The following is a 15,145-nucleotide window of genomic DNA, read 5'->3' on the forward strand; positions in this document are numbered from 1 at the left end:
GGTAAGGCAGGAGCCCCCGCTTACACTCAAGGTCAAGGACGATCCATTCATCTTGCTAATATGACGTTGACAAACGAAGATCTTGCCCCACATGTGCCTCCTAATTCTCCAGGGCCTATTCCACAAGCGGAAAAGCCCAAATCCCACGTTCAGATTGAAAAACTCAATGCGAACAGTGACATAGAGTCCAATAGAGACTCACGAGGTTCCCACGCCAAATTTGCTGAGGTATTTTATCCTCCTACGTCAACTAGATCTCGACCTCCTCCCTTGTCAAATAAGGATCACATGGAACATCCATATACTATTGCTAGTCCACCTTATGATCAAGGCCCCCCTCACCTCCTCATCGTCAACACGATCTGGCCGGCCTCTCAGCCTTCCTTTCCTCACAAATCAAACTGCCCATTGGAACCTTGTTAAAAGGTAGTCCAAATTTATGGAATGACCTTCGGTATTGGATGGACCACAAACTACAGGCTTCTGTGGAGCCCGGGGGATTCACTCTTAGAAAACTTATGATATAACGTGAGTGTAGGGGGGTTTTTTGAAATGAGTCATAAGCTTATGTAAGGTCCCCCCCTTCCTAAATAGGGGAAACCTTTCAGATAGTCCACTAAGTCTAACTTGGGATAATTTCCTACTTGTCGACATCTTAACCATGTATGATACAAGGATACGATTAGTAGGTAAGACCTAGTTCTATCCTACAGGGGGAGCGTGGTCTTTCTAAAGGATTTCTAAAATCAGACCACTCATAGAGTGATCAACCTTAACTTGGGCAACCTCTATTCTTGACTTCTAGAAACAACGCTTTTTTCCTCATCTATGCAAGGCACAGCCATTGACCTAGTCCTCTAGAGTAGGGTTGCCCGGGGATTTATTTATCTAACATGGAGCTTTAATTAATTTATTGAAAAGCTACCCGACTAATCGGGTCCACCCGTCCATAGGATGTTGGCGTCAGGGCATTCCATCCTTCCAGTTTCCACCCAACTCACATTGTTTGACATAAATAAACAAGTTCCTTAATTAAAGACCTTACACATTGTTCGTTTAAACAGTCTTTATCAATGATACAACAATGCTTACAAACAAAGGATTTCAAAAAAAAAAAGACAATGTTCAGAATTATTCATTAGCCAAATCCAAGCTCTTTACTTTATTCTACCGATGATCTGGAATTCGGCCTTCCAGCCTCTATAGACTGGGCAATCCCTACCAGACCATACACCTCATCGTCGCTCGGCAGCCAGCTGACGAGGACTCAAGCTGGTATCTCGCCCTCTCAGGCTCCATCGCTTGATCCTTCCGCCCCCTTGAGAGGGATGTCTACGTGCTAGGGAGGGCTTATTCACCGCACTAGCCCGGGCCAGCAAAACTAGGTAGCATCACAATTCTTGCCTCCATTGGTAAAATCTCATTCTCCCAATGGTATAAGGGATACCTTGGGTCGAGTTTGGGCCTCGCTAATGTTGTCGCCCAGTTACACAAGCACGAAAACAGGGTTAGCATGGAGGTGGGAGGAAGATATACTTGTACTTCTTAACTCAATCAAGATAACAATTTATAAACTAGACCACAGAATATGATAGATATCACCACTTTCTTGAGAAAACAACAATTTCACAGAAATTTTGGTATAAAGAAAAGTGGCATCTTCTTTCTTAATGTCTTGAAGTTAACATTAAAAATTAATCCAAAATCTCTTTTTAAATGATGACCAAGCTAACTTGGTCATTAATTCCTTGTGGGGCTCTTAAGGGGAGAGATGGGGTGGCATCTGGAGCAACTTCTCTAGACTTCTTGTTGTGCCGTCTCTCGAGGTGATATTTTGACACTTTTATGAAGGAGCCACCGCTTGAGTCGGATCACAAATCGGAGCTCGTTTGCTCAAGTTATGAGCAAAAAACTCCTAGGTGCCTCTAAGAGCCTAAAAGCCCTTACCAAAGTCACCACTAAAATGTGTGTGTGTGTGTGTGGGGGGGGGGGGGGGGGGGGGAGTAGTAGCTAAGGACACTCTACCCTTGCAAGGGTGAGAGGGAGCAAAAAATATTCTGCAGAGGCTATACTTGGAGATGGGCAAAAATGGCTTGTTGGAAGAGGGGTACTGAGGGCTGTCGGGTACAGTCCCGTATAGAGTGTCCGGTACAGACTGATGGGTATGGTCACTATGCGGAGTGTTGGGTGCGGGCAGAGCAAGGTATTGGGTGTCTCGACCACCACGGGGTCTGGTGGGGGATTTATATAGGTATAGGTACATGTACGGGTATGGTTGCAGGGAAAGAAAGAGCAAAGTGAGGGTGCAAAGGATGGTGTACAGTGAAAGTACACCGACCTGTGGCTTGCATGGGCTTGGGGAAAGGAATAATATTTGTGCGTGTGGGCAAAAGCTATGGTACGCATGTACCTTCCAGGTCAGAGGTAGCATGGGCATCCACGTGGCGATCTGTGTGGACCGTACGCTAGGGCGATCGGCCTTTGGTCCTTGTGCAGGCATTGTACGGGTGATCAGGTGCATGTACGACATCGTTTTGGGGTGGGGACCCCTAATTTGGGATGCCAGCACGATATGCGTACCGGAGCACCCGACCGTGTAAATTTTTTCTTGGCAAAAGTGTCTGAGGTGTCTCCCTGGTCGTAGGGGTGCAGACCGTCCGTCAATCGGACACCCGGTTGTGCATTTATTAAGGTTTAAGTTTACCGTATTTTAATTGAAAATAACTATAAATTTACGTAGTATAGGCTCGATCCGGTGTCTGTTTTGATGCTATAAAATCCTATATTAGGGTAAAATCATGCGTAGATTCCAAATTTGGACTCAAAATTCTAAGTGAAAATAGCCCATTTATTAAAATGATTGATTTTTACACCACAAAAGACCATAAACTCATGGGCATATATTTTATTGAAGATGGGCATGTTACATCCTTCCCCCCTTAAAGAAATCGAGATGTTCTCAGCTCATTTATGAATTCGGGGTAATCCTTTAAGAGCGTCGCTTCATCTTCCCAAGTTGCATACTCTTTAGGGTAATCTTTCCATTGTACCAGATGTTCTACAAGAGTTCTATTTTACAGAGCTGTCTTTCTCTAGAATCTATGATCCTACTAGGCTGCAACTCAAGGACTCCCTGAGTTGGGATTACAACTTGCTCATCATCAAGAATATGATCGAGACTAGGTACATAAGGCTTTAATAAACTTACTTGAAATAAATTGTGGACCTTAATATGGGCTGGGAGTTGGCGCTTATAGGCACTTTTACCGAAACACTTGATAACTGTATAGGGCCCACAATATCTTGGGCTGAGTTTCTTATATTTCCCAAGTGACAGAGAACTACACTTGGGTCGCACTTGTAGAAGAACTTTGTCTCCTACACCTTGAAGACCCTTTCAGACCTCCTTGTGTTAGCATAATGCTTTTGCCAATCTTGAGCAGCTTTAATATCTTTTGGATTGCCTTGGTCTGTTCCTCAATCTCTTCGAGCATTTTTTTGGATGCCTCAACTCTTATGGTTGAATTAGAGAAATTTAGATGAGATAAACATTCTTGTCCATAGAGTACTTTGAATGGTGCCATTCCTATGCTCTGATGATAGCTCTGATGATAAGATATATTATAAGCAAATTCTACCAGAGGAAGGTATTGAATCCATCTTTTTGGTTCCCGTCCACAATATGCTTTGAGAATGTCTTCAATTACTTGGTTGACTCTCTCAGTCTAGCCATTGGTCTCTAGATGATAAGTTGTACTAAAGCAAAGTTGAGTTCCCAAGGCCTGAAATAAGGATTGCCAGAACTTTGAAGTGAAATCAGAATCCCAAACAATCACTGACTATCCTCTTCGGGAGACCATGAAGCTTGAAGACCTCCTTGACAAATAACCAGCGGACACTATTAGAAGCTTTAAAGGTTTTCTTTGTTGGTATAAGATGAGCTACTTTGGTAAGCAAGTCCACCACCACTAAAATGGAATCATATCCTCCTTGTACAGTGGGGAGATTTGTGACAAAATCCATGCTAATGCATGCCAAGGGTTGAAGCTTCCCAGGCATCTTGACTCTTTCAGCTTTGATTCTTTGACATGAGAGACATTGCTTCAAGTACCGAAGGACATCATTTTTCAAGCCCGCCTAATGATAGCTCCTCCTTATAGAATTCAATGTTTTTGCATAGCCTGGATGCCCTATAGTGGGGCTATCATGAGCTTCATGGAGGATTAGCTTCTTTAGAGCAAGATTCTTAGGAATACATAGTCTGTGATTGAAGTAAAGGTTCCCTTTTGAATACATAGTCTGTGATTGAAGTAAAGGTTCCCATCATGGATGAAGTACCCCTTGGTTAGGTTTTTCTCTTTCTCTGAAGTTATCCCTTCTTCTACTAACTTCACCATCCTCTGGTAATTAGGATCATGAGATGAGACTTCTTTGACCTTGTCTAGTATGGAATCATTTGGCATTGAAATTGCACTCAAGAAAGATTTGCAGATGAGTGCATCAGCTGCCACATTATCCTTCCTAGGAGGGCGGAATTTGATGTCGAAGTCATATTCTTGTAGGATTTCAATCCATCACCTTTGCCTCATGTTGAGGTTAGGCTAGGTAAAGATCCACTTCAGACTCTTATGGTCAGTTGCGAGTTGTGTTGAGATTGCGCAAGCATTGATGGTGGGAGAGAAGAATATGCCGCATAGCTATTGGGCTAAAGCTGTTTCTATAATAGTTTACATCATGAACAGGTCTCCAACTGCAGCCATACATGATGTAACTCCAGAGGAGAGGTTTACTGGCAGAAAACCTGATTTGTCACATCTGAAAGTCTTTGGATGCATTGCATATGTGCATATGCCAGATGAGCTGAGAACTAAGCTAGATCCAAAAGCTAAAAAAATGTGTGTTTATTGGGTATTCCCTTGAGCAAAAGGGATACAGGTGTTATAACCCTATTACACGTGAGTTGAGGGTAAGCAGGGATGTTGTTTTTGATGAGATGATTAGTTGGTATGCTGCTGAAAAAGAAGCTGTTGGGACTGATATGAAAGGAAATGTGGTTGCACAGAATGCAAGTCAGCAATCACAGTCTTTGAGTGGACCAGGAGAGTCCTCATCTAGTGGTTTAGTTGATAAACTATGGAGTGGCAGGCTACGTCATAATACCAGTCCTACAAATGTGATTAGTACATCATATAAAGGCAAAGAGAAAGTGGTTGAGCCCCTTAGTATGCCTGACATTTTTGTAGGGCATTCTCATGTTGATGGAGAGTCTAGTGGCTCAGAGATGAGCCTTGATGAGGATCTTGGGATACCAGCTACTATGAGAACACCTGGTGTAAAGAAGGCTATGGAAGACATGAATGCAAAGCTGCGAAGATCTGGGAGAGTGAAGAATCCTGTGTTGCAGAGGTTTACCTATGATGGTTATGTGGCACATCACTATGCATACATGGCAAAAGTTGTGTAGGCTGTAGAGCCCACATGCATTGATGAGGCTATTGGAAATGTGTGTTGGGAGAAAGCTATGGATGAGGAGATGGATGCACTATATGGAAATGAGACTTGGGATTTAGTGCAATTGCTTGAAGGCAAAAAAGCCATTGGATGCAAGTGGGTGTACAAAGTAAAACATAACAGTGATGGAAATGTGTGTTGGGAGAAAGCTATGAATGATGAGATGGATGCATGGAAATGAGTTTTGGGATTTAGTGCAATTGCCTGAAGGCAAGAAAGCCATTGGATGCAAGTGGGTGTATAAAGTAAAACATAACAGTGATGGAAGCATAAGCAGGAACTCCAATGCTGCCATAGCCACATTGAATATTGTGGTCCATGAAGTGCTTTGTAGAGTGACTCACTCTTGATTTCTATCAAAAAACATCTACAATCAAAGTCACGATGTAAAAATTATGCCCATTTCCATGAAATGTATTCTTTAGAAAAGTGTAGTAAAAGTCCCAAATGTTACCCAAATGGCAAGATGTCTAAGAATACATATGATCTTTCTTTTTATGTTTTTCTTTGTGAGTGCAAAGTACGTCTTTGTGATGATGTTATTTGCAAGAAAAAAACCGATTTCAAAGTTGTGTTGTTTTGGCTATTTTTCTCTGGAATGAGTGGTGGTTGGGGGGTCAAATGAGGTCCATTGTCCTTTGTACTCTATGGGTAGTCGATACACACCAAATGAAATAGCTCTTCAGAATTCCCACTAGATTACAGAATCGCCATCTTGGTAAATGGTCCCGATTCAAGTCTGACTTGATAGGCAGGTGCAAGACACTTAGTAGACTATGTCTATCATGTCAAATTACTTATGCAACCTTGTTAAGGCCTCTAGAATCCCCTTTTAGTGATGTGCTATTTTAGCTGCTTATTTTTGCTAAAATGGATGGTTGGAAGGCCAAATGAGGTCTATTTTTGAAACCCTTTGGTATATGAGCTATGGGGATGGTCTATATGTAGAGGTCCAAAAAATTCCTTGCGGAATGCAACATCGCCATTTGTGGAGAATCACCATCTTGAAAAATTCTCCCAATTAAAATCTAAGTAGATGGCCTTGTGCAAGGCACTTAGTAGACCATGTTTATCATGCTAGATCACTTCTTCACCTCTATTTCAATGCCTGAATTCACCAAAATAAGATGGCGATTCTGTAATTACAGAGTGCTGCTAGGAGCTCAAAATTGATCAAAATGACAAACCCTCACTCTGACAGGGTCTTGGGACCTAGGCCCACCCACTATGTAGAGGGCAGTTAGAAGTTAGTTACAGATTGCACAATACCCATCTCTCTCCAACCTTAGCTAGACATGAAGATTTGGTCCTCCCATAATAGAATAGCAATCCTACTGCTCCTGAAAACTACTTTTGACCAATTCTGGTCCTAATCTACTCAATATAACTCATGTAAAAGCCTTCCAAGGCCTTGATAATGTAGGAATAAGGAATAAATGATGCGCTCACTTATGAGCGCTTACCTCTCCCGCTCTTGTGTACCTAACCTACACCTATTGCTAGCACACAAAACAAAAAGAGAAAACACAAGACAAAAAAAAAAGTTAAAGGCTACTAAATACAACATAACTTGAAATGACATAACAATGATGCAAAAACAAAGGTAAAGAAGTCTAAGCTAAGACTATGCTAATGGCAATTAAAAGACTAAGCTTCTTTTTAGCAGCATACTAGCTGCTCATCTCATCAAAAACAACATTCTTGCTTACCCTGAACTCACGTGTAGTAGCAGGATTATAACACCTGTATCCCTTTTGCTTAAGGGAATACCCAATAAACACACATTTTTCAGCTTTTAGATCCAGCTTAGTTCTCAGCTCATCTGGGTGGCACATGCACATATGCACTGCATCCAAAGAATTTCAGATGAGACAAATCAAGTTTTCTTGCTTTTTCAAATTGGACCAGAAGACCTCCATTTGATGCTCTGCAATTAGGGTGTTCAGTCTATTTTGGTACATTTTTTACTCAAAGTTGCTGCATTGTCTTGCATATAATGCATTCAGATCATTAGATTAGGACTAAAAGGAATGACATCTCATATGAATTTGAGATAAAGGTGGATATAAACTATTAGCTTTAAGCCTGCTAAAGTTTAAATTTATGACACGCTTGTGAGTCACATTTACGTTGATGCTAGGAATGTCATACTTTATCAATATTTGACAAACTATTTTGTATGTATACAAAAGACCTGGGGAAAAAACGATGGATTTCTATGATGATTGGCGTAACACATACTCTATCTTTGCCAGTATTGATGACGTAAAGCATCATACTTGGAAAGGGAAACTAGTCTTGCAAAATGCTCAAGCGGCATCAACAGCTATGGCTAGGCCAGGAGAAACAGATCATTATGCATTCAATTCTTACCTTGTGAGGCTCAATCTCGAGATGAGAAATCCAAATGAGGGCACCACAATGGGACTACCTACTTACCCTTGAGGAGGAGGAGTAGGCACACACATTCCTGAAATAACAAGACCTGGAATGGGTGAAATGGGAGGCTATATGGCTAGTAGAGGGCCACACATACCTCATGAAACACGACCAAGAAAAATAGGGAGATGACAGTTTTTGGGAACGAGAACTAGGCCCTTTGGTCTCTAAAAATTTTGTTAAACAGTTTGATGGAACGGGCGATCCGTATGATCACGTGGAAAAATATATGCAATGACTATTTGCTGTGGGGGAATCATGGACATGCATACCATGGTACAAGGCTTAGGTCTAACCATGGAGGGTAGAGTGCTAGCCTGGTTTCAAACTCTTAAGCCCATCATGCTATATGACTTTGAGATGCTTGTGAAGCACTTCATAGAGGCTTATTCCAAGATAGGCATTAAGCACAACATGGTGACTTAGATCTTGAACTTTAAGCAAAAGGATAAAGAGTCAGTGAGAGAGTGCATTGCAAGATGTTGTGTCAAAGAGATGCCAAGCCAAGAGAGACTTATATCAAGCTTCCTTGAAGGGCTACAAAATAGACAACTATACATGCAATTATTTACAAAGAACCACATAGACTTTGATGAGTGTTGCTTTAATGCTCAGAAGTTTGATGACAATTGCAATCTCTTACATAGTAAGTCAGATCGCCTAAGAAAATCAAGGCAAACGAACATTCATTTGACCCAAAGAAGGGTGGCCAGGCCTCTTGAGGCTGTAGGACCACCAAAGAAAACCTAAAAAGCAAAAAAAGAAAAGAACACGTGTGCTTGCTCATTAAGGAGCAATCAACAATTTCACAGTATGGCAACAATAAAGGGATTACTAGGGCTCACACCCAAACTGAACCCAATGGCTAATATCTTCAAGCCATTGAGATCCATGCCCCAAATGCAACTCCCAATACCATTTGCCATGCCAACAACAAGTGTGTCATTGGGTTTCACACCCCCTATCACTTCAATCCCATTGGGCTTTGGTCTTGTGCCTAACACTACCAAAAATCCTATAGGTACCAACCCTTTTCAACCCCTAGATGCCCACACCTTGGACATACTGACTAGTCTAGGAAGGGGGGGACTAAGTGAGTTCCTACCCACAAGAGCACTCACACATGGCCTGAGTGACTCATACAAGAACACGGTCGTACAAATTATCATGGGCAAATGTGATGGAACAACTGATCTTGTTCAATTTATTCAAATAATTGAACAGAGATGTGAAGCCTTTGGAAATCCAAACTTCCCCACCAAGGTACGTGTTGAACCTATTTTTAGTGGTGGAAAAGGCTAGTCGATGGTTCATCACATTGATGCCAGCGATCAAGACAAACTTCAAGACCTTGAAAACAACCTTTATCGATGGTGATCAGTGGAGTGCAACAAGAGAACTCTATTTGATTGAGTGTAAACAAAAAAAAAACCATTAGACATTTTATCCTTTGGATAAAAATCTTGGACTCATGAAGTGAGTTATGGGAGAAACTAAACGATGCTCAATTGAAGAGATGTTTCATGATGGACTTAAAGAATAACAACTTACACAACTTGATCATTGTATCCAATCTGGAAACATTCGATCAATGTTGTAAAGAAGCAATACGTTTAGATGATAACATGATGGAGGATGATCATGATATGAGATGTTCCTCATCTAAACCAACTAAAGCAAAGGGTAAAGAAAAATTGATCTTGGAATTGTCATTTCCTGAATTCTATGCAACCTTGTTTAAAATCCTTGAACCAAAACCTCCAAAAGCGGGTGAGCTCCCTCAAGACAATACATCCTTAATGTAAGATTCCTCCCCAGCCTCTCAAGATGTCCAGCATCTTCCCCTGTAATCAAATCCCTCTTCAGAAATATAAAAGATCTTGTTTCTACCAGTTTTGGCCTAGAGAGAGAAAATATTCTAGAGAGTGGTAATTCAGTTTTAAAATATTTTTGGATAGAAAAATATCTCATCTTATTAAAATAAGTTCCCCTGAAACAGAAGTTCAAAAAGATTTTCAGAAGGTGCATTAGAAATTTAGTATAATCTGTTCAAGAGGCATTATCCTGAGGGTCAAGATTTTTTTGAAATTTTAAATTAAGGTTCATATGGACCAATAAGATTCATCCAAATGTAGGGAGGAGATAAATAGTAGAATAAAAGAAAAATCCCCTAAAAATGAGTAAATACTCACATAAGATGACTAAGGACAAGGTTAATAGTTAAAAAAGAGAGATATTTAGGTGAAATGATGCATTTTTGACACCTCAGTATGGGGGAATTCCCCTCATGAAGGAGGTGCCTGTTTCACATGCTTGAATGAGTTTTAAACTCCCAAATAATGAGATATTTTTATCTCTCCTCTCTCCTGTTTCAACTAGATCCAAAAAGTGGACTAAACTGATCTAAAAATGGTCAAAAATTGACCAAATTGATCTGAAAAATTCTAGAATCAGTTGGCTTGGTTAGAAGCTCACTTTTTCCTATAAATAGAAGCCTTCCCCTTTGTTGAAACTCAATAGTGTTTTGCACTGTTACCCTACCTCTCCCAAGTGCCAAAAACTGTGAATTTTACTCATAATTCATTAGTTTTTGACCTTCCCTCTTCTAAAAGGATTGGTGGCCACTCTTGTTTCAAACAAGAGTAGAACCCTCAAACCATCAAGCCAAAGGAAAGCTCTCAAATTATCCATGTAAGTTGGAGATTCTTCTCTTTTCTATTTCTTTTATGGTTTTTTATGATTTTTGTCTTCTCTAAAATGAAATGATGTTATGCCTCATTGAAAAAAGGCATTCCCCTCTCTTCTTTAGTAAATCCAACCATTCTTTATCCTAGATGATTGATTATTGGATAAAATCAAGTTTTTCAAAATGTTCTCTTAAATAAGTAGAAAATGTTTACACTAGAATGATTTAAATACTCTTGGTGAACTTCTAATTAATTTTAGTGAGTTAAAAATTTAAAAAATGGTCAGCCATACAAAGGAGGTTATGGCAAAATTTTCTAAAAATTTGTGAAATAAATTTCATCTTTTATTAATCAAAAAGAGTAATCCCCATTGTTAGAGTATTCTAAAAGTGTCATTTTCATTCATGCATAGAAAGATGCATATTGATTAATTCTTATAAAAGAATGATTTTCAATAGAATTAAATTCTATGTATAGAAAGATACATATTGATAATTTTTTTATTATGAAAGTGTTAGTTTCTTCATTATGGATTTTTATGCATAAAATAATGCATAAAAGTATATTTTTTATTCTAAAAGAGTTACTTTCATCATATTGATTTTTATGCATAAAAGTATGCATAAAAGAATATTTTTTTAATTATAAAAGTGTTACTTTTATCATTATTGATTTTTATGCATAAAAGAATTTTTTTTAATTATAAAAGTGTTACTTTTATCATTATTGATTTTTATGCATAAAAGATTATTATTATTTTATTATAAAAGTGTTACTTTTATCATTATTGATTTTTATACATAAAAGTATGCATAAAAGATTATTTTTTTAATTATAAAAGTGTTACTTTTATCATTATTGATTTTTATGCATAAAAGTATGCATAAAAGAATTTTTTTTATTATAAAAGTGTTACTTTTATCATTATTGATTTTTATGCATAAATGTATGCATAAAAGAATATTTTTTATTATAAAAGTGTTACTTTTATCATTATTGAATTCTATGCATAAAAGTATGCATAAAAGAATTATTTTTTATTAAAAGTGTGATTTTTATCATAAATGATTTTTATGCATAAAAGATTTTTTTATATATTAAAAGTGTGATTTTCATCATAAATGATTTTTATGCATAAAAGATATTTTTTTATATTAAAAGTGTGATTTTCATCATAAATGATTTTTATGCATAAACATATGCATAAAAGAAATTCTTTTATATTAAAAGATTGATTTTCATCGTAAATGATTTATATGCATAAACATATTCATAAAAGAAATTCTTTCATATTAAAAGAGTGATTTTCATCATAAATGATTTTTATGATGATAAAAGTGTGACTTTCATCAGAATTAGATTTTATGTATAAATAGATGCACATAGAATCTTTATAATTAAATAAGGGATCTCCTTAATTCTCTGTTTAATTTTCGTAAAAACTGGAAAAATGAATAAGTAGATAATCTGTGAGAAGAAATGCTACCGTTTCATATTGACTAAGATGGTAATGAGAAAATTCAATTAAACTATCGAAGTCGGTGATCGAGATAAATGATTATTTTCATAAGAAATTCATGTTTTTAGAAATCTGTAAGCAAATATTCGTCGAATGAAATTTAGAAAAACAAAAATTGAAATAGTACCTTTCGAGAAAGATAGTTTAGGAAGAACCTTTCCAGACCCAAACTCTGATTCAAACTATTGACCAAGACCTAATTCCTTCGTCAATTTCAATCAATGACGATGTGCCCAGTTCAGGAAAAATGTACTCAAATCTCCCACCGAATCTGAAACTACGTTAAGACTTTTGATTCTGATCTGAGGATCAAGTTAACAGAATTCAAGGAATTCTGTTTGGAATTCAGACCTGGATCTAGAAGTATTGAGATACGGATTTAAGATTATTCATGGTTTTCAAACAAAATCAAAACTGAAAACTTGCATAGAAACCCTATTTTCTTAAAGGACTGTCTTACGCCAGAATGCTAGAGGGAGCATTTGGCATACATGTTTATCTAAGGGAAGTTCGGTTGCAACAGCTGGCGGGGAGTGTTCGAGGGATAGCTCACGCGGCAAAAACCTGCCTAGGTCTTGACCAGCCTGGGTATGGTGAAAAATGGTGTGCTTCCGTATGATGGGCGACGACCGACGAAGCGGTACCTGAGTGAAGTATCAGGACACCTAAGGAAGATCCTGGAGGGTTCTGACCAGGCGATGCACGGGCTCGCGGTGCTTAGGACACCCATACGTATGTCGAGGAAGATATATATATGTATGTTGATGAAGTGATTATTGTAATTTGTTACTGGATCTCGTTGCTAACCAGCTGGTCCCAACGGAGAGTCCAGAGTGGTATTGTTTTTGTGAAACAAGGGATTGAATGGAAATTTTGAATTATGAAATCTGTGATCATATCTGTTTTGTCAATGGATTATTTTTATATTAAAGTTTTAAGAGGAATGTGTATGTATCTGTTTTCTAAAGCTAAAGTTAAGAAAGGCATTTCAATTATGGGTGGGTGAGTACTTGTTTGGTTCCACCAATTCCAGTGGTAGGGTGGTGGCTAACCCATGGCCCAGATGGGGTTAGGCTGGAATCAGTGGAGTTTAATAATCAAACTAAAAAATCTTAGGATTACGCTAGGATTCGAGTAGCTAATTAATTCCCTGATAAATTTCTCAATTGAGCGGATCAACGGCTGTGCCTGATCTTGATTAGAAAAAAAGCGTTGAATTTACTCAGATGATCAAATTATATCAGTGATAGTTTCCTTCTATCTGGTTTATTGAGGTGAAGGATAGTTTAGAATTGATCTCGTTAGAAAAATTTGTTACGAAAATTCAAAATGGTGGAATCGTCCCTGCTTTCCGGGCATGGGAAATTTTCCCGGTTTTCGCTGTGAGAGAAAAAATTCTATCGTTTCATATTCACACGGATGGTAATGAAAAAAAAACTCAGAAAAAACTCTCAAAGTTGGAATTTCATATAAATGATTAAATTATTCTTCATAGGAATTTGTGATTAGTTTAGAAATCAATTAAGCAAATATTCAATAAATGAAATTCAGAAAAATGGTAATTGAAATATCACCCCCTTTTGAGAAAGATAGTTCAGGAAGAACCTTACCAGACTCAAATCCTGAGAATCAGGCTATGACCAAGACCAAACTCTTTCGAAGGAAAGATGATGTGACCAGTTCAGAAAAAAATACACTCAAATCACCCACCGAATCTGAAACTAAGTTGAGACCTTTTGATTTTGATCTGAGGATCAAGGTTACAGAATTCGACGAATTCTGTTTGGAATTCAGACCTGCAATCTAGAAGTCTTGGATATGGATTTTAGATATACTCATTGTATTCAAAAGAAAATCAAAATTGAAAACTTGCATAAAAAGCCTGTTTTCTTAAAAAGGACTATCTTACGCGCTAGAATGCTGGGAGGGAGCATTTGGTATATGTGTTTTTTTAAGAGAAGTTTGGTTGCAAACAGCTGGCGGCGGGGAGTGTTCAAAGGATGACTCACGTGGCAAAAACTTACCCAGGTCTTGACCAGCCTCGGTATGGTGAAAAATGGTGTGCTTCCAGTACGATGGGCGAGGGCCAACGAAGCGGTCCTTGAGTGAAGAGCTAGGACACCTAAGGAGGATCCTGGAGGGTTCTGACCAGGTGATGCACACCCATGCGTATGTCGTGGAAGATATATATGTATGATGACAAAAAAATTATTGTAATCTGTTTACTGGATCTCGTTTGCTAACCAGTTGGTCTCGATGGAGAGTCTAGAGTGATACCTGTTTTTGAGAAACAAGGAACTGGATGAAAATTTTGAGTTATGATATCTGTAATCAATAACTGTTTGTTCAATGGATCATTTTATAAGTTCAAGTTTTAAAGAGAATTGTCCCCGTTTTTTGGGTATGGGAAATTTTCTCGGTTTCGTTTCGGAGAATGACCACTAGCTTAGTTGTTGAGATTTTGAGCTCATCTAGTGAGGCGGTGGACACTGATGGCCCGCCTGGGGGGATAGGCTCCACACTTACACCACTGGTATGGTTGGTGAGATCATGGGTGATATGGGGCCAGTGGGATGATAGGTTGTGTGACAACCATTCTAGAGACTGGCATAGTTATAGCGCCAGCTCATTTAGTTGGGTTCACACTATAGAGAACCCTAGTATGTATTTGGTTGAGTACCTTTTCATATTGTGTGTACTCTTATCTTTGTATATGGTGTGTTGAGTGTTGTGTGAAGAAGAAGAAGATTTTCAGCCTCTCACCTTGTGTGCTCTCTTTTGGGGTTTTGTGAGTGTGTGTGCTTGCAAGAGCTCAAGCTCTCTTCTCCCCTGCATCTTTTCATGGTATCAGAGCCTAGTTCATGCAAGCAAGAGAAGCGCAGGAAGCAGTACGAGGGTAAGAGCTTCATCTACTCTTTCCTATTTGTGTTGGCAAACTACACCCTTGTCGGGAGCTCTACGGGAGGCACCGGCAAACCATCTCTGATTG

The sequence above is a fragment of the Cibotium barometz genome, chromosome 3 (genome assembly GCF_041138505.1).
Source record: "Cibotium barometz isolate CiBa-2024 chromosome 3, ASM4113850v1, whole genome shotgun sequence".
In the NCBI taxonomy this organism is placed as follows: Eukaryota; Viridiplantae; Streptophyta; class Polypodiopsida; order Cyatheales; family Cibotiaceae; genus Cibotium; species Cibotium barometz.